Source organism: Pseudorca crassidens, chromosome 8 (genome assembly GCF_039906515.1).
Source record: "Pseudorca crassidens isolate mPseCra1 chromosome 8, mPseCra1.hap1, whole genome shotgun sequence".
Lineage (NCBI taxonomy): Eukaryota > Metazoa > Chordata > Mammalia > Artiodactyla > Delphinidae > Pseudorca > Pseudorca crassidens.
Genome location: NC_090303.1, coordinates 97,059,361 through 97,084,762, shown reverse-complemented (window position 1 = coordinate 97,084,762; position 25,402 = coordinate 97,059,361). Strand labels below are relative to the sequence as shown.

Here is a 25,402-nt window from a genome sequence, read left to right as displayed (position 1 = left end):
AATGTTTTAAGTTCAATGAGACAACTGACTCAAGAATATACAGTAGAAAAAAATATGGCCCTGAAAATAAAAATAATGACATAGGATCACATCACATAACTGAGAGCCAAAGGAAACTTGCAAGGTTCACGGAGTCATCTGGGGTAAGAATCCCTTCTATGGTCTCCTGGAACCCCCTTCTTCAATACACTGGAACAGAGAACTTGTTTTTCAAGATGCCCCATCCTTCTGTTGGAAGTCTCTTCCTTATTTTGAACTAATGTGACTTCCATTCAGCAGTTCTAATTGAATTATGTTGGGCCACTCAACTTAAACTTATATTTCACATTTTTGGTAAGAAATGTCATCCCAAACTTTGATTACCTCTAGGTCAAATATTCTTGTATTTTTTGCTTTGGTTTTGGTTTTATTTTAAAATATGTTACAAGTAACTAGAATCTTATTATATTTCTCAATCCCCATAGTTATTGATTTTAAAATATTAAGCCAATATTCATAGTTCACTTTCATTTGTGTAGCTGCTAATTTCCTAAGACTTTTTTTTATTAAAGTATAGTTGATTTATAATATTATATTAGTTTCAGGTGTATAACATAGTGAATCAATATTTTAGATTATACTCTATTTAAAGTTATTAAAAAATAATGGCTATATTCCCCTGTGCTGGACAATATATCCTTGTTGCTTTTTTATTTTATACATAGTAGTTTGTATCTCTTACTCCCCTCCCATCTTGCCCTCCTCGTCCTTCCCTCTCCCCATTGGTAACCACTAGTTTGTTCTCTCAATATGTGTCTGTCTCAGTTCTATTCATTCATTGTTGTTGGTTTTTTTAGATTCCACACGTAAGTCATAACATACAGGATCTGTCTCTCTCTGTCTGACTTATTTCACTAAGCATAATACCCTCTAGGTCTATCCACATTGTTGTAAATGGCAGAATTTCATTCTTTTTTATAGCTGTTAAGATATTTTTTAAATAGGAGTTGTTGATCCATATTGAACTTACACTTAAGCAAAACCACTAAGTTTTTGTCTTTTTTCTTCACTCTCCTATGAAACACTGTTCAGACAGATTTCCCATAACCTGTACTTGAGCAGCTGTATTATTAAAACTAAGTGTGAGAATTGAACTTCCTGAAGTTGGATATAGCCAAGTGTCTTGCTCTGGTCAGTACAATATGAGAAATGACATTTGTCATTTTGCTGCAGAAACATTTAAGAGCCAAAATATGATCATCTTTCCTTCCCCCATCTCCTATTATGTTATAATGTATTCTTATAGTATTGCAATAAGATCAAGGTAGCTATGAATGAAGAGTCCACACACGTACGACATCTATCCCACAGCATTCTTTTTTTTTCTTTAACATCTTTATTGGAGTATAATTGCTTTACAATGGTGTGTTAGTTTCTGCTGTATAACAAAGTGAATCAGCTATACATATACATATATCTCCATATCTCCTCCCTCTTGCCTCTCCCTCCCATCCTCCTATCCCAGCCATCTAGGTGGTCACAAAGCACTGAGCTGATCTCCCTGTGCTATGCGGCTGCTTCCCACTAGCTATTTTAAATGTTTGGTAGTGTATATATGTCCATGCCACTCTCTCACTTCATCCCAGCTTACCCTTCCCCCTCCCCATGTCTTCAAGTCCATTCTCTACGTCTGCATCTTTATTCCTGTCCTGCCCCTAGGTTCTTCAGAACCTTTTTCTTTTTTAGGTTTCATATATGTGTTAGCATATGGTATTTGTTTTTCTCTTTCTGATTTACTTCACTCTGTATGACAGTCTCTAGGTCCATCCACCTCACTACAAATAACTTAATTTCATTTCTTTTTATGGCTGAGTAATATTCCATTGTATATATGTACCACATCTTTATCCATTCATCTGTTGATGGACACTTAGATTGCTTCCATATCCTGGCTATCGTAAATAGAGCCTGCAGCAGTCTTTAAGGGGGAAAAAAATGGCTTTTTTGTTTCCCTATTGTGTAACCATCCTGGTCGATATAGTCAATACATTAGAACCAGTACAGGAATTCCATGTATGGGATGATCCATGTGAGTCCACCCAACTCAGACCATCACTAAGCAGAACAATGTTTCTTTTGACATCCTTCCCAGCTAGTACACAATTATTTCATCCAAATATACCTTCCCCAGTATATAAGTACATGGAAGGCCCATTAATCATTCATGGGAAGACAATAGTTGTATAATAGGTAACCTAAGAACTAAGAGCTTCTCAAATTCTCAGAGGTGTTTGTGAACCAAGAAAGATTAAGGTATTCTAGAAAACAACAAAAACAAAAACAACTGTATGTTGGACAAGGTAAGATTTTAAACCTGGATTCCAGGAAACGATTTGAAATGCACACACAGAGCATATCAAATAGATCATGCTAAGTCGCAGGTCTGTGAGAGGGAGATGTGTAGATAAAATACAGGGGTTTCTCTTCTAATTCAATCAGAAAGATTAGACATAGAACTACCTCTTCATATACCTATTACCTAAAATATATATTGGATTTAATTCCTAAATCATAATGCATGCAATTCATTGAGTTCTATATACTTAATTGCTGTAGTGTTAGAAATAAAAACATAGTGCTTTTATTGTTTATGTTTTCTATAGGTTTGCCAATGGTACTATTTTCCATATGATCTCAAGTTGCTGAGTTATAAATAATTTTAATATCAAGTCTGGAAGGAAATGTTTTGTAAATAACCAGTAATTAACAAATTTGAGTGGAAATTAGGGTATTATTTTCCCTTACAATTGTTTCTCAGAAACTAAATACCAATCAATAGGACGATATTTAATAACATATTTTAAAAAATAATTCAGACTCTAACAATTGACAAAATTTTGAGAACCACATGCTGCCAATTAACTGATAACTCTTGTTTAATTCTCTTTTTTGTTACCAGTGAGGTAACATACATGCCCACTCAAACACATATTTTTTTCCAATTATATTTCTTCTTTTGCAATTATTTAGGAAATGTTCGTTATTTTTATTTATTCTCTGTAGCATTTTATATATTTAATAAATGTTTTATAGAAGACATAATAGGAAAAAGTGTGAAACACGGAGCCAAATGAGTCAAAATCTGCTTCTCTACTCTTTCATTTGTTAACTCTGCAACACTAGGCAAATGTATGAGTATAGGCATGTGTATGTACGTATGTGTATGTGTGTGTGGGGGGTGGGGGGGTGTGGATGTACACACACACTTGAAAGAGGTTTATCGGCCTGGTGGGAGGCACATCTGAGGGTTGGTGTCAGAACCACAACCGTGACGCTGTGGATACCTTTAGACTCTCAATCCATCAGGCCTCTTCCTGGAAGGGTCTCCTAGAAGTGGTTTCTAATTTTTACATTTCCAGACCCAGCTGCAAAGAACTCAACAGCAGGAAGATCAGATTCCTTATGTGAAAACAAAGGCCTCTGAAGTACATCTGCTAAATGGCTACTAATCAATCCTTCAAAGGGTATCTTTGGGAGCCAGGCCACCCTGATATGAAACCTAAAGACCCCACTGAAGCAGACTGTCCTGCAGAGCCAGACGATTCCTCCTAACCCTTTGCTTATGGGAAACCCAGGACACCTGAGACACCAGCTCTCACAGAAATAGCTCTTAAGAAGCTGCCTGGGGAAGAAACCCATGGGCAGAAAGAGGCCATCTAAGGGGGTTAGGCCACCTCAGGGACCCCAGCCTCCCCACAGGGCCGGGACACTGCTGGGGCCAGATTTGCATATAGAGCTTGACCACTGTGAAGATCCCAGACAACATGGGGAACCAGAAGCCAGGCCAACCCCATTCTTATGACCTCATCTCATCGTAACTATCTCCATAAAGTCTCTATGGCTAAGGACAGTCACACTGGGGGAAGGGGCCTCAACATGAATTTTGCAGGGACACAAGCATTCAATCCATAAGACCAAATTAATTTGTCTCTAAAACTTTCTCCACTTATAAAATAGTACACTAAAAGAATCATGAAAGTACTAACTATCAAATAAGATGATTTTGAAAAGTTTCTGGAATAGATAATAAATGGTATTTTTATAATTTATTTTGGTTACATTTATTGCAAAAATTTCCTATGATAATATTTATCATTTAACTTTGTGGTTTTTTTTTTTTTTTTTTGCAGCACTTGGGCCTCACTGTTGTGGCCTCTCCCGTTGCAGAGCACAGGCTCCGGACGCACAGGCTCAGCGGCCATGGCTCACGGGCCTAGCCGCTCCACGGCATGTGGGATCTTCCTGGACTGGGGCACAAACCCGTGTCCCCTGCATCGGCAGGTGGACTCTCAACCACTGTGCCACCAGGGAAGCTCTGTGATGTATTTTGAAGTAAGTTTTTTGTTCCAGTGTGTGTTTTGTTTTTGAGTTTCTATGTTTAGATATTTTTTCCTTCTTTTAGAGTTTGGATCAACATTAAATACCATTTTATTGAAATTAATTTAATTTTACCTGGAGCTGTTCACTAATTATGGCATTTATTTAGGTATATGACAAGATGTAAAAACTTTGTTTCTAAATTGCTAATTAATTTTCCAGAATTGTTTTTTTTGTTTATAAGTATGGAAAAATAAGAAAAACATAATCGAAATGATTTCCTACAGCTAAATAGAGAAAATAGAAGAAAGAACGGGGGAAAAAAACACAAGTTTTATGGAAATATACCTTATTATATATTTTGACATTGAAGCTAGGTGAGTATTTTACATATGTTAAAAATCAAACCATAAAACATCCCTAAACACTGGGGTGGGGGGGGTAAGAGTGGGGCTAAAATAAATATAGCTATAACTTTATAACAATGGCTGCAAATCACAGAGAGAAAATATTTCAATTTACTAACAAGTAAAATATTGTGGACTATTATTTTGGAACCATTATAAGCATGCTGTAGAAAAAGTAAATAATTTTGTTACAACTGTTAAGAACCAAGGTTTTTTTATACATATATATGTGTGTATAACTGAATCACTTTGCTGTACACCTGAAACTAGCACAACATTGTAAATTGACTATGCATAAAGAACCAAGATTTTTATCAAAAAATGTAAGTATAAAAAATATTCAAATACAATAGGAAATATTAAATTTGTATTTGAAATACCAGAATATGTACATGATATTTCTCTTTAAAATATGAATAGTCTGATCTATGACTTGAAAAGAGCTAGAAACAAACAGATGAGTCTAGGCTATCTTTTTGTGCTAGAAAGCAAGAAAAGTTCAACGAGGTTATGACAAAAGGATAAAGATACTTTGACAGAGCTCCTGTTGGACAATTTAAACAGCATAAATATATGATGAATTGAAGTATATTAACTGTACAAAAATTCATAAGATAATTATACTTTAAAAAGAAAAAATATCAAACACCACTGAAGTTGCTAGGGCACCAATTAATTGCTGTGAAGTATTTACCCTACCTGTGCTTTACGTTTAGATGCAGAACACCAAAAGGTGGATGTGGTAAATCCCCTTTTCATAAAATGCCAGGAGATAAAGACAGAAGGAAGATACTATTAGAAAATTTCCATTCGAAAGTACTAAGTCAATGGACACTAAAAACACTCATCATTATCTTAATTTCATAACGCTAAAAGATTAGAGTCATCCATAAAGAATCCTTGCCTAAACATCAAGCCTAGATATTTAACTTCAATTTACAGGAAATACTGGGAAGAGAGAAGCAAAATAACTCCAGGAGGCAACAATCAGCAATTCAAAAACATCTGATACAATCTGGGTGATTTAAATATGAGCTAGGTATTAGGTGATGTTAACAAACTACTGTTAATTCAAGGATTCCTAAGAAGATAGTAGTTACAGCAAGAAAGAAGTCCTGATTCATACATGATAACTGGGATTAGCTTTTACAAAAAATAATCCAGGAAACTAAACAGATAAATAATTGAATACACAAAATGGGAAGGGACATGTGAAGAAGTATTGGCAAAATGGATAATTGTTGAAGCAAGGTAATTATAAAATGGGAGTTCGTCATATAATTCTCTTTACTTCATGCGTGTTTGAAAATTCTTTAAAGAAAATGTCCAAAAAAAATGAAAAGTCACAGAAAGCAGAAATCATGTGGAAGCTGAATTTAAGGAAAAATCAGGTGTAAGAAATTAGTACAGAAAACAGGATTAGGCAGAGAAAGAGGAAAATTGGCTAGTCTCTAAAGATTCCTAGTTCCAGTCCTTGTAATATTACAGCTAACCCTTCTCTCTTTTAAAAAGTAAGTTAGTCAAACGTAAGGTAGATAGCTAGTGGGAAGCAGCCGCATGGCACAGGAATATCGGCTCGGTGCTTTGTGACTGCCTGGAGGGGTGGGATAGGGAGGGTGGGAGGGAGGGAGACGCAAGAGGGAAGAGATATGGGAACATATGTATATGTATATGTATAACTGATTCACTTTGTTATAAAGCAGAAACTAACACACCATTGTAAAGCAATTATACCCCGATAAAGATGTTTAAAAAAAAAGTTAGTGATTTCTCAACTAAGTCATCCTAATTAACCTATTATTTCAAAAGAAAAAAAAAAACGTGCCCTAGTGAACGACTCAAAAAAGTTTTAAACTGATAAATAATTAAGGTTAAAATTAACCTTTATTATTGAATATTGTGAAAAAAATTAGAAACCTTATTATAGTATATTCTCTTTAAATTAAAACTTGAAACTCTAGAACTCTAGTAAGAAGAGAGACAAATCCTTGTGTATTTGATGGCCTCAGGGCATCTCACTACTTCCTAAAAAGATCTAGTAAAGAGACACACTCAGTTAAGCCTACTTAACAGAAAGGCTTTGAGGTCTTTAACTAAAACTCCAACACCCCTTAAAAAATAAGAACTCTGCCTTGTATGGCCCTTTGCCCTGGTTTATGCAGACCATGCTAGACAAAGTCATTAGATAAAAGTTTACTGTTCTTAATATAATAGCAGTTTTTGTGCTCTGCTTCTCTCTGCATTCCTGTTTTGTTTCTGTTTCAAATTTTATCTGGGTTTTTTTTATATAATCTTATCAGGGTTTTGATGTTCTGAAAATCAAAGATTATTTTTTCTTTGGCATTTTTAATGGCTTTCGATGGGATATTTAGTCTGAATGACCTACCTCACTATTACCAGAAACTAGAATTTTCAATTTTCAAATATTTACCAAGTAGACACGTTTATATTAAGCCATGGGTTTAAACGAGGCAACTACATCAATAGAGTGAGAGATTAAAAGTTTGAGGACAAATCTTCGAAAATGTCAAAAAGTTGAGTAGATGAACTTATGACAGTAAGATAAAGCAGTAAATCATTTGGAAAAGAAACAAAAAAAATAAAACAGTATCAGAGGAACTAATGGTAAAGCTGGGTATGTGAGTGAGACGCTGTTCAATGCCAAATGTAGCAAAACCAATAAATAATGTAAAGCCAGGAAAACAATTAATGGATTTGCCCATGTGAAAGCACTCATAACTTTAGCAATAGCACTTTCAAAGGAGTGGAAGAGACCAAAGCGAAATCAGCACTACTACGAACGGGAAGTGGAGAATACATCACGAGCTCTGAATCTGCTTTCAAGAAGCTTTAATGAAAAGGGGGAAGGAAAGAGAGAATCAAGAAGTCCAGAGAGGGCTTTTGGTGGCTGGTGGTATAGTGAGAGGGGCCCCAAAATGAGTACACGCTTTGGAAATGAACCATTAGAAAAACGTGGTTAAAGACACATCAAAGAGAGGACACGTATTGGCAGAACTTTGTTAAATACAAGTGATTGAAATCCCCACTTAAAAATTACTTTATCAATTAAGAAATTTTATTGTTTCATATGATTAAGGTGCTGAATTTAGGGGTTCAAATGCTCTCATCAAACACCACCCCTCTATCTCTAAGGCTGTCTCCACCTGGGGAGAAACGAGGTCAGTGGGAAGACACACCTCTTACTAGCCATACCTTCTGGTTATAGGAACATCTTTCTCAGTAACTGTATCAGAAGCATCTCAGAGAACAGTATAAGGAACCAAGCACATTATGCATACAATCCTCAACTACTTTTATCCCGGTAAGGGAGATAAAATATACTGAGTGAGCATGCTTACATCATATACATGTATCTGTAACATGGAGGCCTGACCCAATCCCAATAAGAAAGAATGGGGCAAAAACAACTGTTTGTGGAGTTGGAAATAGACAGCATAAGCTGTTCTAGGAAGCCGGCAGAGATAGATTCCAAAGGAAAGGTTTGAGAATTAGCCCTCTAATCTTTATTGAAGTTTCAACGATAGTTTCTAGAAATGGGACAGAGGATTCTAAACAAGTAAGAGAATCTATTTTTGAAAGAACTTAGAAAATATTTAGGGAGTAAAAAATTAAACATTCTAAAACCCTAATATATAGGAGAAATTACCATTCAGAATAACAATGTGAAAAGTGTCCCAAGGCAGTTTGTGAAACTAAATGCCCTAACAATAGAGGCAGAAATCCCTGCAGACTGGACCAGCCTCGGGTAATTACACACACACACACACACACACAAAAGAATAAGAAGCAGATGAGGGACATCCTGTTATAAGTCCCACCTGTAAGGAGCTTGATGTCACCGCTCTGTCTTAACAACAAAAAGTTCTACAGACTAAAAAATCAACAACTCTTCTTGGACCCATAAGAGAGGGGAAGGCACACAGGGCGAGCCACTGCCCCCCAAGATTGGAGACAGACAAATACAGGGATTCGAGACTTACCGAAGGAGAGTCACAAGTTGAAATCACTGCGGCAACCAGCGCTGGGTAGGAAAACATGAACTGAAATTAATGAATTGCTGGACGTTCACTGGGGACAACTCTGGGAGTTAAAAACTCTTGGGGGGCCTTCCCTGGTGGCGCAGTGGTTGAGAGTCCGCCTGCCGATGCGGGGGACACGGGTTCGTGCCCCGGTCCGGGAGGTCCGGGAGGATCCCACATGCCGCCGCGCGGCTGGGCCCGTGAGCCATGGCCGCTGAGCCTGCGCGTCCGGAGCCTGTGCTCCGCAACGGGAGAGGCTGCAACACTGAGAGGCCCGCGTACCGCAAAAAACAAACAAACAAAAAAAACAACTCCTGGGGAACCCTATCATAGTTAGGCCTCCACAATTTTGTGAGATTTACTTTCAGGTGCTCAACCATATTCCCACAGTAAATATCAGAGAGAAATTCCCTCAGACTTACTTCCAGCAGGGAAAGAGGAGAAGGAGCCGTTTTGCAATACTCCAGAGTGCCCTGTTCTCAACAAGACCTGTTCTCAGCGGCAACTATTTAACTAGAACCCAACCTGCTGTGTGTGATCAGAGCCTAATTGACCTGGGGAAAGGAAATAACCAGCTCCAGCTGGCTCTCACCCTCTATGTGGGAAGCGGGAAATTCCCAACTCCAGCCCACTCTAGCCATCCTATCCCACTCAAGCAGAGAGAAAGAAAATGAGAAACACTTGTGAAGTTCATGGCCCAGATGCATACGCTCTGTAAAAGATTGAGACCTAATCATGGAACTTTTTTTTTTTTCTTGCAGTTTTTACAAGGACCCCAGATGATTGTAGATTTTGCTTAAGAGTGTGGTTTGGGGAAGTAATTTTATCTCCGTTGTGTGTTAGATTAAAAATACAATAAAATTAAATGTAAGTCATGCAACTAAAAACATAATTTTGTTATACAAAGTAAATATATCTAAATATACTATATTTAAAACATGACAAAAATGCAACAGTATGTATATAATTATATTCATAAAGATAAGTGTGTTAACTGAAAATTATATAACAATATGAAACATTAATGACAAATCTAAACATAAGCAAAGTTAATCATAGAACTTCAGAATGTTCCCCCTCCCCCTACGCTGCACCACAATGTTACTAAAGACCTAGTTATAGCAGTTCCTTTCACCTGGGACAGCATGTCTGACTATCAAGAAAAAAATTCCATGGCATACCAAAAGGCAAAAAACACAACATGAAGAGACAGAGCAAGAATCAGAACCAATCATAGTGGGAATGTAGGAATTATAAGGCTGGGAATTTAAAACTACTATGATTAACACACTGAGAGCTCTGATAGGTAAAGTAGAAGCATCAAAGAATAGATGGGCAATGTAAGCAAAGAGATAGAAATCATAAGAAGGGAGAAAAAACAAACAAATATAAATGGTGGAGATAAAAATCATTGTAAGAGAAATGAAGGATGTCTGATGGGCTTATTAGTATACTTGACATGGCCAAGAAAGAAGATAAAATGGAATTATAGAAAATAATAAAATAAAAGCTCAATTAAAACAATGAGAGGCAGGAAGAGTGGATGACAAAAATGGGAACATAGAACAAGGGCAACAAATGCAGTAGACATTTATCCAACTATATCAATAATCACTTGGAATGTCAATGGTTTAAGAGCACCAATTAAAAGATGGAGATTCTCAGAGTGGATCTAAAGACACAACCCACCTACATGTTGTCTACAAGAAACCTACTTTAAATACAAAGAAATATGTACATTAAAAGTAAAGGGATAGAGAAATGTTATATATACCATGCTAACAAATAATCAAAAGAAAGCAGAAGTAGCAATATTAATTTCAGGCAAAGCAGACTTCAAAGTAAGGAAATTTATCAAAGATAAAGAAGGGCATTAATAATGATAAAGGAGTCCGTTATCCAAGAAGACATAACAATCCTTAATGTGTATATGCCCAACAACAGAGCCTCAAACTATGTGGGGCAAAAGCTGATAGAACTGCTAGCAGTAATAGATGAATCCACTATCACAGCTGGAGATTTCAACACTCTTAGAAATGAACAGATCCAGCATACAGAAAATCAGTAACAACCTAGTTGAACTCAATACCACCATCAATCAACTGGATATAATTGACATCTACAGACTGCTTCATCCAACAACATTAGGGTACACATTTTTCTTAAGCTCACATGGACCATTCACCAAGATAGACCACATTTGGAACCATAATACACACTTTAACAAATTAAAAGAATAGAAATCATACAAAGGCTACTCTCAGACCATAATGGAATTAAAATAAAAATCAATAACAGAAATATAACTGGAAAGTCCCCAAATATGTGGAACTTAAACAATATACTTCAAAATAACACAGGGGTCAAAGAGTAAATCTCAAGAGAAATTTTCAAATATTCTAAACTACAAGAAAATGAAAACACAACTTATCAGAATTTGTGGGTTGCAGTGAAAGCAGGGCTTCCAGGGAAATTTATAGCAGTGAATGCATATATTAAAAAATAAATATTAAAATTCAGCAATCTAAGCTCTCACCTCAGGAAACTAGAAGAAGAAGAGCAAATTAATCCCAAAGTAAGCAGAAGAAAAGAAATAGTAAGAATAGGAGCAGAAATCAAAGAAATTGAAAACAGGAAATCATTTGAAAACAGCAAATTTTATTGATGAAAAACTGAATTTCAGAGAGCAAAATGAAAGAGTTCAGAGGCATGCACAACCTCTCACTAAGACTCACACAATATGAGTAATTACCTTAAAGAGGGAGGAGATTTGAGAGCTAATAAGCCAAAAACCTTTTAAAATACGAAGTACCTTGTGCTTCACCTCACTGCCTGCCCAGCATGTATTTATTCATTCAACAAATATTTTTTGAACTCTTACTATGTTCTAGGTATTGTTCTAATACCTATGTATATATTTCTTTTTGGTAATAAAATATTTTAAGGCTCCTATTAGCTCAAAGCAACTCTACATTATATAGCCCAAAACATACTCCTACCCATCTACCAAGAAAATAAATAAATAAAAGACAATTCAAGTTCCTAACTCTTAACCAATTCAGCTCCAAGTTAAAAATCGCTAAGGGATGTCTTTTTACTCTCTGCTTCTTTTGCAATTCTGTTTCAAAAATCAGCTACCTATAGACCAGAACTTATAATTAACCTCCACGAACAAATTCTACGTACAATAACAGAGGAAAGGGAAAAGAAAGAAAAGGAAAAAGAGCAAAATCCTGAAATCCTTTGTCCTGTGAGCCTCGTCCCGACATGTTTGGCTTCGCAATTGGTCCCCTGCACATATTGGAATTGGATTCTAATTACAGGCCCGGAGAGAATGAGGAGGGATGGGGAAGGGGCATGTGGAAAATTAACTTCCTCTGAAAGGTAAACTCTTCTGACAAGCCACTAACTGTCTTTCTTCAAACAAGGGAGGAAAAGCATTATCCAGGGAGGGAGACTGGGCTGTGATTTAAGGCACGGAGAGCTTAGCGGGGTGTGATTCTGGTGATTCCAAAACCCTTATCACACAAAGACCCCAAAGTCTCTCAAAACTACCCCATATCTAATTCTTCCCCATTTCCTCTCTCCCAAAAAGTAGGAAAAAATAAGAAATTCAAATCTGTTATATGTCCTGACCTCCCCCAACATAGTCCATTGTGCCTCCCTTTGAGCAAAGTATATTTTTTTCTTCCTATTCCTGTTCCAGTGCCCACAAAGGCAGGAGTCCCCCCAGTACAGCCCTTTTTTTCTGGAGAGGCAGGCAGCTCTAAAACTTTTCTCATTCAAAGTGAAAGATCAGAGAGCCCAGCTTGGCCTCATGTTTCAAGTTGCATTTTACAGTTTAAAACTATTCTTATTCTTAATAAAGATTTAAAAAATAAATAAAGATGATTTTAAAAAATTAAATTTCCTTCTCTCTGCAATCATTGGGATTAAGAGCTGGTAAAGGAGAACTATAATAAGTTGTCACAGCAAAGAGTCCAACATTTATGTAGAACAGGAATGTATTACAGGAGTCCCACCTTTCCACAGGGGACACATTCCAAGACACTCAGCAGATGCCTGAAACCACTGATAGCACCAAACCCTATATATATATAATTATGATTTTTCCTATTCATACCTATGATAAACTTTAATTTATAATTTAGGCACAGTAAGACATTAACAATAATAATAAAATAGAACAATTATAACAATATACTGTAATAAAAGTTATGTGAATGTGGTCTCTCTCTCTCTCAAAATATCTTATTGTACACATTTAATGCCTTTTCCATCTTAACTAAGCACTTACCACTCACTGTGGCTACAATGTTTGCAGTTTGAGGTGCGACAGCATCACTAGCAGAAATTTCTTTTTCCTTCTTCACAATTTCATGGAGAGATTTGTTTTTACCGTAGCAACCTCAGTATACAATTTTTTTCTTTCCTTATTAAGTCGAGAAATTTTCACTTAAAGGAAGCACGTTATGGCTTCTCTTTGGCATATCCAAATTGCCAACATCACTATTTTTGCCCTTTGGGGCTATTTTCGGGGCCATTACTTAGTAAGTGAAATAAAGGCTGTTCAAACAGAAGCACTGCAACACAGTGTCTGTCAATCTGATAACCAAGACAGGTACTAAGTGACCAAAGGGCAGGATATGCTGGACAAAGGGATGATTCACGTCCAGGGTGGGATGGGGCCAGACCTTGTGAGATTTCTTGACACTACTCAGAATGCACAACTTAAAACATGAATTATTTGGTTTTGGAATTTTCCATTTAGTATTTTCAGACTGCAATTGACCTCAGGTAACTTAAACCTTGGAAAGGGAAAATGCAGATAAGGTAGGGAATGACTGTATAATGTATTTAATATAGCAGGATAAACATAGAGAAATGAATAATATTTCAGCACCCAATCTACCTACCGCAAACCCCAAAATGAACCAAAACAATCTATTTTACACTAGAATTGTAAAATTCCATGATTAAATCCAGTAGGTCTTTGAAGTTTCATATGAGAAAAATAAAAATACATTATTGAAACCCACAAAGGCATGTTTAATAAATGGTACACATGGATATTCATTTTCCCAAGTTAATCTGTTCCTTGAATTCATTACCAATGGCATTTTTGAAACCTGACAAGCTGATTCTAAGATTCCTGCAGAAAAATAAATGTGCTGAAGTACCTAACAAGATTATGAATCAGCACAAAGACAAAAGCTACCAAATTTTAAAAAAAACTAGAAAAATGCCATAATTAAAACAGTATATCACTGATGCAGAGATAGACAAATAGAAGACTGTTATAGTGAGTACACAAAGGAATCCACGTATGGAAATTTGTACATAATATGCATGGCATTTTAAATAGGTGGAACAGCTGAACTACTCAATAAATGCAGAGGAGAATATTGGCTATTCCTACCATACTAAAAAGCAAACAAAGGCCATTAAATAAAGGCATAAAATCCTAATGCAAATAGTAAAATGTGAAAAAAAAATCTACATTAAAAATATGAGTAGGGGGGCTTCCCTGGTGGCGCAGTGGTTGAGAGTCCGCCTGCCGATGCAGGGGACACGGGTTCGTGCCCCGGTCCAGGAAGATCCCACATGCCGCGGAGCGGCTGGGCCCGTGAGCCATGGCCGCTGGGCCTGCGAGTCCGGAGCCTGTGCTCCGCAACGGGAGAGGCTACAGCAGTGAGAGGCCCGCGTACCACAAAAAAAAAAAAAAAAAAAAAATATGAGTAGGATATAAGATCATGAATACAGTTTAAAGACACACAGTTGACTGAAAGAAAATACTTGCAGTATTTATAACAAAATTTTAATGTCCATAATACAGCATATAATAAATTTTTTCAATAAAAACATCAAAAATATTTAAATAAAAACATGCTTCTGGCATAGGGGAAAATGCAATGGCCACTTGAAATAGGAATATTAATTCATACATGAATGAAATTAAACCTTACTGATAATCAGAAACACCAATTAAACAACAATGATAAATTATTCATTAGAATGGTAAAAATTAAAAACATTTAATAATATCCACTGTTATTGCTGATCAGTCTATAAGTTGAAGGACATTTTGGAGGACATTTTAACACCATTAACATTTTAAATCTACTGACTCTCTTTCAATAATTCCATTTGCAGGACTATGGCTAATCAATATTCTGAGCATTTGTGTACAAAGAAAGACACACACAGAAGGGTGTTCATTGCAGTATAGCTTATATTATTGTAGAATTGTTTATAATATTGTAGAATTTTAAACAACCTAAATATATGTTTACATATATGAAGCTACATTTCTATTTTGGAATACTATACAGTAGTTATCAAAAAATCAAGCTAGAACTACAATGATTTCATGAGAGGTCTTTGGGGAAGAATATGCAATGGGAAAGATAGAAATTCTCATGCAATAAGTGTACTGCACATATTTACACCATAATCTTCAAAATTGTTTCCAATTTTTGTAGTCACCAAGTACTGAAGTATTTCTTTCATCATGTTTTAGCTACCTAAAAGGTCATAACTAATCAGAATTGTTTATGAGTCCTGGTATGGTTCCAGGTACACAATCATATTGATCTTGCACCTACTGTCAACATTTATTGAAGAGGCTGAATTCCGCACAATTTCAAATTGTGCCGATGTTAAAATATAAATATCTCTGAATAAAATATGAGTATCTCTTAGCCTCAAAGTTCTTTACATCTATTCTAAAATCCAGACGATTATAGTGTTAAAACATGAAAATGATTCATTTATCAACCACAGGCTCCAAGAGATCAGAAACCTCATCGACCTTCTTCACAACGGTCTTTTCAGCACTAATAGAGGACCTGGAACATGGTAGGAGGCAAATACTTTTTTATGTAAAATAAATGGCATGAAAGGTGAGTAGTATTAAATGATTAGCATATTAATATCCTCTTTCCCCTAAATATTAACTAGAACATTTATTAAATATTTTCTCTCAGATATTTGCTAACTTATGAAGTGTGTTTACACACTGCTACCACATCCAAGTAGGTTTCATTGAACTGGGTTCGGCCAGAATTTTAATAAGATTTTATTTTTATGTTGTAGCAAAGAATCAGTAGCTTGCCTCACTCCAATTTTCTATCAGAGCTAATGTGAAAAGGAAAATAAATAAATAAATAAGTATATATATATTAATCCAAGACAGTATCATTCTCCTAGAAACAGATTGTGCAGACATCAAATTCTGTGATGTTTCATGTAATGTCACCAAACCTGCAGATGAGCTGGAGAAAAAAAGGAAACAACCACTCTATGGTCTGTTCCAATGCTAGGGAAAATATTCTCTTACCATCAATTTAAAGTGTGCTGACATTGAGAAACAAGTAATATTTATCCTTGAGATGTTTTCTTACTTAAAATATCAGTTAGAAAAGCAACTAGTGAGTCTGTGGCTCTCTCTATTGAGAAAGCCGAACTAGAATTGAAGGATACCTACTCACCATTTTTCATCAGAAAATTAGGGGGAAGAAAATATTAATCAGTACACATTTGAGCTGAAGTCTTGGGCACTTAGAGAAAGTGGAAGACTCTGGAAATCATTAAGGAGTAAGAGCTCCTCCTACAGAAGAGACAATCTTCCTTAAGATGTAATTGAAGTCTGGTGGGAGGGCATGAGGTTGTAGCACAGAAAGGTTTAAGAAGGGATTTATTTGGTCCAAAGCCCTGCACCCTAAGGCAGCATAGTCAGGAAAAGACAGGAAGGAGAAAACTAGTTAGTAAGACCATCCCTTGGGTTAGCAAAGGTGATGCTTTGAAAAAAAAAAGAAGAGAGGGAGCAACAGATATCTAGGTTGTACTTATGTTAAATTGAAATCTCTATTATTTTTATTAAAAACAGCTATGGTCAATAAAACTCAGAGAGTACCTAGCTGTTCTCGTATTTTCCTCATCTACAAAAATTCCTAATCAAAGTGAGTGAAACACCCTTGAAAGCTAACTCAACATTCCTCTTAGAATTCCTTTGGCAAACATGTAATGTGAGAAATCTGCAGGTAGAGAACCACATTGAATAAACCTGAGTTAAAGTCCTTGATAGAGAATAAAGAACAGAGGTGTCTTTTTCAAGGCACTTTTATGACTAGCCCCAAACCTTAACTACAAGCTAAGAGTTCATACCAGTGATTAACCCAGGAACAAAACCCCTCTACAATATTAATTGATCTAATAAAATATTCTTCCTAAGGCTACTTTTCACACATTCATTTTATTATCAAGTAGGCAACCAGTCATAGGAGTTATAATTCTTTTTTTTTTTGTACCCATATTCTGGGGTGAAGTAATAGTATGATGAGTTAGCCCTTTATAACATTGCTCTAGAGAAACTGAAAAAAATTAAGTTGTAACGTATCACAGAATGTTATCAAGGTGAGATTCTAATTCATAGGGTTGTCCACATTTTCAGAGGGATATAGTCTGTTGGTCCATATCTTTTCCTCTGCATTTGGCTTCTCACAGGCTCTCCTAGCCTTAATTATAGCCTTCTGATTTAAGGACATCTTCATAATTTGTTGAAATATAAAAGAGCTTCATTTTAAACCACAAAGGGCTGGCCAAACTTAGTTTTAAACACATTTGGCAAATGATAATAAATACTATCCTTGAAAATTAATATTTATATAATGATATCATTTCTTATATGTGGGTTAAATTTAGTCGGATCACTTTCTCTGCTATATAGCACTTTCATGGCTGTATAAGAAATTTAAAGTTGTGATATATTTAGTACATGCTATGCAAGAAAATTCTTCGAAGTTTTAGAGAACTAGGCTGCTATCTGGGGAAAATACAGAGTGGCTTTTCTTTCCCATTACACAGAATCCATAATATCCTGGAGCAAACCTCAGAGTAGATACTCTCCAGGTCTGGCGTCCTGGACTCGTTTTCCAACCTTCACTATCCCCGCCAGTGAATGAAAGGGATTTACAATTAGTTACTTTTTGGCAAGCCCATGGCGATGTTATCTTGAAATTAGATTTTCCTTTATTTATTTATTTATCTATTTATTTACTTATTTATTTATGGCTGCATTGGGTCTTCGTTGCTGTGCATGGGCTTTCTCTAGTTGCGGCAAGCGGGGCTACTCTTCTTTGCGGTGTGCAGGCTTTTCATCGCAGTGGCTTCTCTTGTTGTGGAGCACAGCCTCTAGGCGCACGGGCTTCAGTAGTTGTGGCTCGTGGGCTCAGTAGTTGTGGCTCGCGGGCTCTAGAGTTCAGGCTCAGTAGTTGTGGCACACAGGCTTAGCTGCTCTGTGGCATGTGGGATCTTCCCGGACCAGGGCTCGAACCTGTATCCCCTGCATTGGCAGGCAGATTCTTAACCACTGGGCCACCAGGGAAGCCCAAAATTACATTTTCTAATAAACTCCTGGACTAAAGACTTGCTTGTTGACCTACCTCTAAGCAAAGGTCTGGATGTTGCTCTTAAAGTAAAGAGATATTCCCTCCATCCATCTTCAGAATCTTCATAACTAATCTCCCTGTGGTAAGGACACAACTTTAATTCTTTACTTACACATTAGTATGGCCCACAAGAAGCATTAAAATAAATGAAATTTATTAATTTTGGGGCGGCCTTCTCTGAAAACTCAGGTTTGTTATAAAACATAGCATATGTCTGAGTAATAAAAACTATTCCGTCATCTGCTCTGTGACATTGTAGACCCAGCAGGACAGTGATTAAGTTCCGTGAACCGTTCGGCTCTTCTTTGTCATAGATCAACATCACCTTTTTTTTCCCCCCCCCCCAAGAAATTTAATTTATTTGACTATAGGAGAAATAGTCAAATTTATTTTTACTGCAGATCATTCTTTTGGATGGGAGGAAAGTAAATTCTCACAGATCAACCACAAATACATCTTTTATTCTATTTATGCCTCTGTTATTTTCTACATTTTTTAAATCATGCACAAAATCTTTAAATCCTACTCTCCCTTCAAAAACACACAATCCTTTTCTTTCTCCACTGTCATTATCCATGTATCTTTATTATCTTCTCATCTAGTTCTTAAAATACTTTCTATAAATGTTCTCACCCGATCTTCATATAATTTATGAAAAAATTATTATTCCATCTTGAAACTCAAAACAGGTAGAGTCTGAAGTGTTGGATGTCATACATTTAACAAAATAATCATTTTATCATTGTTCCTCTGCTCATCAGTAGTTATATGAGAGCACTCAAAAATACGTTCCTAATGCAGAGGTCTATTACTTGCCATTTGAGAAAAACAGAAGCAGAACAAAAATTAACTAAGTTTCACCAATTCAATTTTAACCTGGCGTGGGCAGGGGGTGCAGACTGAATGTCATCTAAAAAATGACTCTTTTCCAAAGAGAGATGCTGCCTAAATGATTCGACAGAACAAGCATGTCAATTGAATGTTAGGACAGGAGTCCCCAAACCCTGGGCCATGGACTGGTACTGGTCCGCGGCCTGTTAGGAACCAGGCCACACAGCAGGAGGTGAGCGGCCGGTGAGCAAGCAAAGCTTCATCTGCCCATCGTTCCCCATCCCTCCCCATCACTCCCCATTGCTTGCATTACCGCCTGAACAAGCCATCCCGTCCATGGAAAAATTGTCTTCCACGAAACTGGTCCCTGGTGCCAAAAAGTTTGGGGACCGCTGTGTTAGAAGCAGCTACCCAATGAGATAAAATAGAATGGATTTCTGAATTTCTTGGCTATCAAATTTCTAGAGAAGAGAACGTTTTCATAAGACATGAACGAGAGCATTAAATGCTCACAAAAATGTTTACCTCTCTAATCCCACTTATTCGCAAGCTCTTTTTGTTTCAACTGTACTTAATAATCTGGTGAATAATAGGGAAGTGAATTCACTGGGACCCCAGTAGAGCCTATTTCCCCTCCCATCCTGCATGTGGCTGCATTTCTGGGGCAGACAGAAGATGCTGCTTGCAGTTGCTCTCTGTGGGAAACTTGAGGAATAACTGACCCTGTGAAACTGACAGAAGTTCATCACAACTGGTGTTCATTTCTGGACTCTTCCAAAATTGTTATTTCCTATCTTATCTGCTTCCCTTGGCAAAATGTATTTATTTATGCCATGGCTAGAAATATATGCAGACAGAAAGATAAGGAACAAAAGAACAAGATTGTTAACTGTTCACTTTGACCCTTTGCCTATAGGCGACTCTGTTCTCCTGAATTGGGAAAGAATGAATTCATTTTAACCAAGCTTACCAAAGATGTGACACTCAGAATGCAATATTGGCAGTTAGATTGTTATGACTTTAGCTGTTTTAAAACATCCTTAAATAGGATAGTCCAGTTCCAGTGACTGGAAAGCAAGGTCTCAACTGAATTTTTTTCATGCTCTCTAGATAGAGAAGCCTGCCCCATCCACTCCCTCCTCCAAAAATGCTCATAATGAAGGAGGCTTCTCTATGACTTGAAAAATGGATTAATAATGCTGTTGTTATCAAAAGATCATCCATAACTATAATGTCATTGTACTAGCTATCTAAATTATTTGCACAGACACTCACTCCCCTGTATTGAGTACAAACTTTTCAATTTTGGTCACTATTTTCTAAAACTTGGGTGACTCCTAGAAAATGACTTTGGAAACTTGAACTGAGGTCTAACCTATTTACTATTATAATAAAAATAACTACCATTTATTAAGCAGTGAAATACTCCAGGCATTATGTCAAGTGTTTTATACTATCCTATTTAATACTCAGAATAGCTGTATGTGGTTAAGATAATGATTCCCATTTTGCAGTTGAGAAAACTGAGGCATGTTGAACTTAACTACCTTTCTCAAAGTCCCAAAGTGTATGAGGGATTTTAATGCAAAACTGTCTAATCCCAAATCCTATCTTTTAATATCTTTTAAAACTTTATGCTTTGTCCTTCTTTCTGCGTTATTTGGTTTCATGATGATTGATCCAGTTTGCCAAAATTGCTAGGTTATGTACATCCTCATAAATTCAGCAAGATTTTTGAGACTAAATAAATACTCAGTATCTTTGGTCCAGATAAAATAAATAGAAATGAGGGGTCTGTACCAAAGAGATTAGGGGAGTTTTGCTTTTGGAGAGCATACTTGGATCTTTCTAAATGTAAAAACTAATTAGAAATGAAAGGCAGTTTTATGTAGCAAATTTGTGTATTCTTTCAAATTCTCATTTATTTAATCAAATTTCATATCAAATTTGTAACACTAAGTAATGGCTCTTTCAACTCTAGACATAGCTCAAAATAGCTAACATGTGTGGCTTCCCTGAATAAGATTTTTTTTAATTTGATATAAGAAGGTGAGAACTTGTTGTTTTGAAATACCCTTGTAAATTTGATAACATTTGAAGTAAATAATTCCATATTCTTAATACCACTTAACATTTCACAAAACCTTAGTGAATGATTGAGATTAGTTTCATTAATTAGTTGCACTCATTTAATTTTAAAATGTTGACTCTGGTTTGTATCAGATGTTTGGAATTCTTCCTGATTCTCATTTTTTAAATTTGTTAGAGCTACTAGGAATAGGAGGGTCTTAATTTCTCTAGCTCAGGAACTAATTTTCAGAGACTAGGACATTTCCCTTGGTGGATGGATACGGCAGATGCCACAGTTTTTTTTTTTTTCTTTCTTTTAAATAAATGAAAATTTCTAAAAGAAAATAACGGTATGTTTATTTCATTAATAGAATTGCAAGTAATACTGATTTCTTTAGAATAAGAACAAGAGAACCATCATATCAGTGCTTAGCTAAGTCTAATTCAATTCAAGCTCTTCAAATATCCCTATGGGCTGCCATCTTTCTTCTGATACCAACTAAAAATAAAGTCATACCCTTTGTTGCATCCTACGTCAATCTGGGTTTCATTTTTTATCATAGTCCCCCTTAGGTCTCTAGTATGTGTTTAATAAGTATTTGTTTAATTAACAGATTTATAGTTTCGTACATTCATATCTGTAGGTATAAATATATATGCTCATGATAAAAACATTTATATGACCAGATATGCTTCTCCATAAATAAATATGTTACATATACTACTCCTAGATAGTTAGGAGTATCTAAGTATCTCTCTAAGGAGAGATAATTGTCTCTCTGAGAAAGCAGTTTCCCCAGCTGAGCATCCGAAAGAGAATGCTGACTTCAGAGACAATCTGGTAGACTCATGGACAGAAGGAAACACGACACCTGACTCAGAGAAACCAAACCTCCTTTGATGGAATAAGTCACTCAGAGAGAGATATACTCCCAGCTGTACCATTTAAAGTTCTAAGGGTTGTAGCCTGCTTCACCATCGTCACTCACGCTGAGAGCAATTTACCTTTGGCCTCAGTGTGTTTGCCATCTCTTCTGCCTTCTCTAACTCTTTACTTAGGTCTTGAGCCCATTACTCCCATTCCTGATTCTTCTCCATTTTTGATCGGTGTACTTCTGTTGAAGAATCTCTATTGCTAGTCAAGCTCTGACTTTCCAGTCATGACTGTCAGCTGCCTATCTCTCTCCAGCTAAGCCCAAGCTCAGCAAAGCAAGCACATCCTTTGCCCCACTCTGTGCTGCATGCTAAGACAAACCAGACAGCCAGACCTCATCTGCAGCTCTGTGATTTCTGGTGTAGTACCTGTTTTGCCTACTGGAAAATGTTTTTACTCCTCCTTCAAACCTAGTTCTATTGCCAGTTCTCTCTCAGCCTCTCAGCTAACTAATGATAATCCACTTCTGCTTGTCTTTCTTTTTACCAGCTGATCTTCCTAAGAACACCTGAGGTTCACCTTTGACCATTTCTTTGGTTCAGCTGGACTTTGTCACTAAACGATGTAATTACTCAATTATTTTTTCCATGTCAACATCGTCTGTTATTTTACAACTATGTTTCTTTTTTTATTTATAACTATGCTCCTTAAATCTACATCCCTGTGTATGAAACTAATCATCTTTAGCAAGAGTCTATATACACGAATATAATACTGTATATATTTATAATATACAATATATAATAAGTATAAGACTGTGTATCATGCTTTTTCATATGTGGATCTGTCATAAATAAAATTCTAATTTATATAGCTCTTAACATTTTACTTCATCATGACCACAATTTGGATAGTTTATTTATTTTTCAAATTTATTTTATTCTGAAAGCAGATATGCTTTTCACTGGACTAAAGCTTTCAACCAACAGCGCTATCTGACAGGTGCTTTGTTAAGATGCAGTCTATATACATTATAAATTTTTAATACACAAAACAACCCCCTATAGGAGCTATTATTAGTCCCACTTTACTGAAGAAATAATTTGAGGACAAATGTAAAGCTACCCCCAAATTTAGCAGCAGTTATTACTGCAGCAGTTATTGCTATAGCATTCTCACAGGTAGATGCATTATCTAGTGATTACCTAGTAAGGGAGGTAATATTTTATTATCAGAAATGACAGGTTGATCCTTCATAATTTTGAAATGAAGATGCACCTCATTTTTCCAAAACTGTCTGGGAATACATCATTCCAAATAAGAAATTTTCCGAGATAACTGATACATTAGCCACTAAAAAAGTGACTATATGGTAATATACTATACAGTAAGCATTGACTACTGTTTGTGTGTGTTCAGCATATTTCAGATAAAGACACTAAGGCTCGAAGAGAATCACATACTCACGGCCATCTAGGTGAGAAAGCTAGGAGGTAACAAACACAGGACCTAAGCCATATCTGCCGGACACCAAACCCTAACCTGCTTCCACCATGACATATTATCTTCAAGAAAAGGAGTAGTACCAGAGAAGGGCCAAATACAAACATTCATCATAAGTTGATTGCAAAAGCATATTTCTAAAGCACGTTGTACCTCTTTCTAATTTCTTAGACTACATAGAAAATAATTGCTTTTTAAATTTGTATTGAATTAGATTTATTGTTAGTGTCAGTCAACACGCCATAGGCTATTAACATCAAGCACATATGCCTGTCCCATCATTATTTTCAAAGCACTTTTACATGACAAAAACAACAACAACAAAAAGACACTGTACAAACTGCAAAGAATACTTAATTGTCCCCACTTAGAGCCTGAGAATTCTGAGTCTTAAAGATCTTCCATGACTATCTTAAGAATTGTCATTTAGGAAGTGTCAGACCGAGGACAGAAATCAAATCATTTTAATTTCTGGTGCAGAAACCTTCCCTTCACATATCATTGATATCCTGAAAGGCTGTTGAAATTGGTAGCTCATTAGTCTCTCCTCAAAACGGCCTTACTGAGACTATGATTTTAGAGGACATGCACACTTTCCCATAATATTCCTGTTCCTCCCATGAGGAACAAGTTGTCAGTTACTTTTCATCTTTTTGCTACTCTGCTTTTTTAGAGTAGTTCCCATCATTCCTCCTTTTAAATTCCTGCTACCAATTTGCTGTTGGCTTGAAATCCAATCATTAAGTGTTTAAAATAAGAATCTGCTGGCTATGAGAGACCATTTTAAAGTAAAGCATATGAGCTTGCACTTTACAGGAGATATTTGGTTGCTCTTAACAATTTTTTTTCCGACTGAAAAGTAATCCATGCTCACTATTTAAGAAACAAAATGTAGAAAGTTCTAAATGGGAAGAATAAATGTCATACTTAATCTCAGCAGCCAGACCACCCAATATTTTAGCTTATTTTCCACTCTATATATTTTAATATTATTACTATTACTGTGATTATCACTGTTATTATTATATTTAAATGGAAGAGCTTATATCCTGCTTTTTAGGATTTAAATTGAAATATTTTCCCGTGTCAAAAAATAATTTTCAAACACATGAATTTTGATTTCCATATAAACTTCATGATGTGAATATGCCACAGTTTATTTCCCTTTTTTCCTTTGTTCCACATAATGTTCCTTTTGCTTTCATTTTTGGATCTAATTCTATGAAAATCATTTTTGTCCAATTAAAACTCCAGCTTGAATTTCTAGTTGTGAATTCAAGGTCTAAGTTTATGAAAAATTTGACAAAAGTCAAATTCCTTCTTCAGCAGTTATATAAATTTATACTCCCACAAAAATTAAATAAACTTTAATTATTCTTAATTAGTTACTCTAGTTCTGATAATGCTTTTTCTTGTTCACTGTAGGTTTATGGGTTGGGTTCCAAATATCTGAGGTTGAAATTAGAGGTCTCTAAAAAGTAAGTTGTTACTAGAATCAAGAATGCAAGCTTTTCATTACACTGTTAGAGATTTTTCATTATCCTTATATTCAATTTTATCTTTAGTAATTATTAGAAATGATATTATTCATTCACGCAAATGCACAAAAGGCCTCGTGCTTTGAGCTGCTTTTGTAGCCTTTGGGGGCTGGCACACACAACCATCTGCACTCTTCCCACTCTTCAGATCTGTACATCATTCTAAAACAACTGTCTGAAATTAAATTACAATCTGTAACTGTTCCATAGTGTAAAGTTAATTAGTCCATATTGCTAGCGAATCTGTTGGAAGAAAAAAGAAGGCTATCATAAAGCAAAATTTAAGAAACAGTCACATTTCTCAAACTATATTTTATATATTAGGATCTGTCCT

General features: G+C 36.0%; 1 long non-coding RNA gene across 1 annotated transcript in view; it reads right to left on the bottom strand.

Moving 5' to 3' along the window:
- LOC137228673 (uncharacterized) overlaps positions 1–9,312 on the bottom strand; it is a 162,177-nt gene extending 152,865 nt beyond the window's left edge. The window contains exons 1-2 of the long non-coding RNA XR_010945332.1: positions 9,226–9,312; positions 8,765–8,805 (exon numbers count right to left, since the gene is read on the bottom strand). This is a non-coding gene — a long non-coding RNA (uncharacterized lncRNA). The remainder of the gene's footprint in view (positions 1–8,764; positions 8,806–9,225) is intronic.
- Positions 9,313–25,402: the final 16,090 nt, after the last annotated feature.